This window comes from Podarcis vaucheri (assembly GCF_965113315.1).
Source record: "Podarcis vaucheri genome assembly, chromosome: Z".
Taxonomy (NCBI): domain Eukaryota; kingdom Metazoa; phylum Chordata; class Lepidosauria; order Squamata; family Lacertidae; genus Podarcis; species Podarcis vaucheri.
This window is the reverse complement of record NC_138758.1, coordinates 23,253,268-23,258,053: the sequence shown is the minus strand read 5'-3', so window position 1 is coordinate 23,258,053 and position 4,786 is coordinate 23,253,268.

The window sequence follows — 4,786 nt, the reverse complement described above, 5'->3', positions numbered from 1 at the left end:
TTCAGTGAGCCTGACTGAACTGGGCATCAACCTTAAGCTGCAATCTTACACCCCAGGAGTAAGCCCCACTGAATTAAATATCATTTATTTCTGAGTTCACGTGAATAGGGTTGAACTGCCAGTCTTTTGTTTTGCAGCTGTCCTATTTTTAAAAGACATCTGATGTCTTTCCCTGTTTATGGAAGTTTTCAGTATTTAATGCTGAACACTCTATTGGGAGCCGCCCAGGGTGGCTGGGGAAACTCAGCCAGATGGGCCGGGTATAAATAATAAATTGTTGTTGTTGTTCTGTTGTAGTTGTTTCGTTTTGTTTTCTATTTCCTTTGGCTGAGAATGTAGACTTGTATCCTATCAGTGCAACCCTACATGTATCTACTCAGATGTAAGCCTCATTTGATTATTGGATTATTTGTGTCAGGAACAATTGCTGGTATGCTTTTTGACTGTAGAGGAATCCAGTTTTTAAAATTTTGGGGGCTCTGTGGTGAAATAACATTGCAGCTATGCATCTGCACAGTTCATATGTTCTACACTAGAAGTGTTACTGGCCCTCTGTGCATCATTATTACTAATGAACTATATAGTGTCCTGGTTAGTTAGAAAGTATTAGTTAGGAACATAAGAACATTGGAGGATTCCTGCTGGATCAGGCCAAAGGCCCATCTAGGCTATTAACAAACCCATGGGAAACCTGCAAGCAGAACCAAAGTGCAACAACAACACTCCTCCCACCTGTGATACCAGCAACTAGCCTTGCCTGCAGCAATGGAAGCAACACATAGCCATAGTGACTCGCAGTCCCTGGAAGCAGTTATCCCCTAGAAATGTGTCTAATCCTCTTTCAAAGCCATCCAGATTGGTGGCCGTGACTACATTTTATAGGAACGAAAGACAGTTTAACGATGCACCACGTGAAAAGGTGCTTTCTTTTGCCTGTTTTGAATCTTCCAACATCATTGGGTTATTATGACAGAGGGAGAAAATATCTTCTCTATCTGCTCTCTTCACACCATGTATAATTTAGTGTGGAAGAAAGAGCTGAGTGTCCTGCACACTAGCTAGAGTGCAACATTCAGGTTTAGGAGAAGCCTTACTCCCAATACAGTACAGAAGTAATCCATCTTGGTTAGGATTGTGGTGATGAATTATGCCCCCCCCCAAAAAAAACCCTGGTGGATAATAAGGATACAAAATACACTTCCTAAGCTCCATTTTATACAGTAAGGCTTACTTCTGAGCAAACAAGCAGAGGTTTGCAGTGAAAATCTGATTGATTTAAAATTTAATTTCTCCATTACTCTCTTAACCATTAGCAATATTCCAACGAGTAGCACATCTTAGAGGCCAACAGGCCTTCTTCACTAAAAGTCATGCGGTGTGGTGGTGGGGAGCAGTCCCCTGGTCTAGACAAGTCTGGACCAAGGCATTTGGGGGACAAAACAGGAATTCCAAGTGGTGCTCATCTTGCCCACACCATATGATAAAATAAATAGTGACTGTTCACCACCTTTTAATGTTGCCCTTCCTAGCTTGTGACTGTCCCAGGTCTGAGGGTGGGGGTAGAGAGGGAGAGGAGAGACATTGTAAATAGAGTTATCTTTGCAATGGAGTAGTGTTTGTTTGTTTGTTTGTTTGTTTGTTTGTTTGTTTAAAAAATAGCTGACTAATTTGTGTGAAAGAATATATGTAGCAGGCTAGGAGCCTCCTCAAAGCATACTGTGCATTAAGACATGCACAGTATGTAAATGACAAATGCACATTACTTCACTATCCTGAAGAATGAATGGACTGTGTACACAATGATTACCGTAAGTAAGGCTAAATCAGGCACCCCCAAACTCGGCCCTCCAGCTGTTTTGGGACTACAACTCCCATCATCCCTAGCTAACAGGACCAGTGGTCAGGGATGGTGGGAATTGTAGTCCCAAAACAGCTGGAGGGTCGAGTTTGGGGGTGCCTGGGCTAAATCGATGCACAACTGTTTCCGGTTTGGAAGTATGTGGAATTGTAGTAGCATAAGCCTTCTCCCCATTTTTTATTTTTTTTAAGTGCAGTCCTCGGTATAGGGCTAATGGTTCTGCTTGGAGCCGCTGAGAGTGACTGGGGAAACCCAGCCAAGTGGACAGGGAATAATAATAATAATAATAATAATAATAATAATAATAATAATAATAATAATAATAATATGTTAGTAAGTGAAGGTTACTTCCATGTAAGTGGAAATAGGATTGCAGCCAAAATAACACTTCTTTTGTTTTTAAAAATAAAATAAAAATCCACGCACATGGAGATCCCCTTGCTCAGAATATCATTCTAAAATCGTGCCGTATTAATAATACCAGTGTGTATTTTACTTACACCAATAAAAATATTTATGATTACAATAGACTGATATTATAAATGCAGTAATAGAGTGTTTAATATTATAACCGGGACATCTGCAACGTATTACTTTGATTCATTCCTGCCCTTACTGTATTTGGGACGCGTCTGGTAGCTCTGGCAATGTATGTTTACTCAGAAGTAAATTCCACTCGGTTCAACAGGGGGTTACTTCCTCCGATAAACTTGCATATACTAATAAGTCACCAGAGTAGGGCTTAAGGGAGTGACCAGGAGATGACCTTTTTGAGCTGTTTCCACCTCTTATACACGTTTTTAAAACACACGTTTTTGTTTGTGTAACTAAATGTTAGGTTTACCAGTTATTCTTGCGCGGGGTAATTTGCTGGTTTAAAATTTGTGTTGTAAACTGCTCTGGGATGTTATGAAGGGCGGTATACTGCATATTTAAATATTTAGATATTTAAATTTAGATCTGCATAAACATAGGTTTATAAAACGCATTACAAGAACAACGCGAGTACCATCCTGCAGTCGAAGGGCACAATCCGGCTAGCGAAGCGCGTTGACATTGCCACTGATTCCAAGAGGAATTAAGTACGCCCCAATGCAATCAAGCAGAAATGAAAAGTGCTTTGAACTTTGGCTAGATTGCAACTAATCTACCTAATTTAGTCCTGTTCACTAATTTCAAGGGGTCCACTCTGTTTAATCCAGGGTTGTGCCCAGCGTTAGTCATATTCATGTCAGATTTATTGAAACTAATAGGCAGGACTACGTCCATTAAATGCGTAAAACTTAGCTGAATACAACCCATATTTCTCAGCCCCATGGAACTCGGAGGGAATTGCCTCCAGGTAAACATGCTATTGCTCTGATATTTGGACAAATGCAAAGGTTTTGAGAAGGCAGCTGAAATTAGCAAGCCCAGCGCGATTTATTTCCATTGATGGAGTCCCTCCTTCGCCTAATCTGTTCCAGGCTGTTATTTTTCTGGGTGGTTCTGCAACAATGCGATTGTCCCTGGAGTGGCTTTAAAATCAAAATGAGGAAATATCACATCCTGGATTCTGAACGTCAAATGGGAACCACCAAACCGTTTTAAGCCTGAATAAATGAAAATCCCACCCCCCGCCAACTCGTCTGCCTGCCCGGCCATTCACCACTGCTTAAGTAGAGAGGAATTGAAACCAAAGTACAGTATTTGGATTTAAGCGGCCTGCGTAAATGCTTTTTGTACTCCTAAATGGAAGCCAATGTGTTGAAATGTCAACGATCAATGAATGCTATGACTTATCCATCCCTTACTGTTCCCCTATTGCTGTCCCTTCCCGGTGGGAATTCAGGGCACCTTCCAGCCAACGTTAAAAGCACTTTTCATTTAAGTCAGATTGCATACGGACGTGCTTAGCTGTTTCCTATTGGAATCAACAGCAATTTCAACGCGCCTAGCTGGCCGGATCGTGCGCTTCGATTGCATGCGCCTCGCGGCAGGGACCAGCCCCATTAGGTTTCACGCGTTGCTGTTGTAAAGCGCTGAATGAAACTCAGGATCAGCATCATCAAAGAGACGCCGTTCCCACCCTCAGTTCCGACAAAACTAGTCGCCTCTTTGGGGCATTTTAAAACAACTTCAAGAGAAGCCATTTTATCAAATAAGTCTGCGTGGAATAATAACTTGAAATCAACGTGTCGCTTACAACGTATCGCTTTTACTGTACTGGGCAGTGGATGTGGGGAGATTTCAACGGAACTTCCTTCCCCATAAAAGGCTTCATCGGAAGATTTGACCCCGAGCGCGCAGAAATTAACATGCAGCCCGATCCTGTCTATGTTTACTCAGAATTAGATTCCATTAAATTCTCTGCCACTTGCTTGCAAGTAAAGACTCACAGGCTTGCTGCGGCTGGGATAGCGACAGCTTTGTCGTTGCTGATTATTTTATTTTGTTGTTGCTGTTTTCGTAACAGAATTAAACGTCAATAATAATAATAATAGGCAGGCATGTTTGTTTCGATGGAAAGGTCCGGAAGCAAACTCTTTGAAACGTTGCTTCTAGTCCTCATTAATTCCTTATCCCTCCCGCGCCGCCCAGTGGTGCGAAGACTTAGCAAGAGGCAACTCGCCAGATCTAGACGGGGACTGCAGAAGGGACGCCCAGAAAGACGCCTCCTATTGCTACTCGCTTCTGCGCTTTGCCTGGCAAATTGGCACCCAGCAAGCAATATATGTCGAATTCCCTTCAAAGTTTGCCGACGGAAAGGAGAACAGAGTCTCCGACATTCATCCCGGTAAGGAGGGGCGAGTTTTCCTCAACCCCATGGCCCTTCCCCATTTTTCTCCCCCGCACCCCCATCCCCCTCTCCCTCTCCCTCATCCTCTCTCTTAAGCACTTCCAACAGTGCCTAACACAAACAGTGGAGTCTGTTGGCTCGATCCAGGT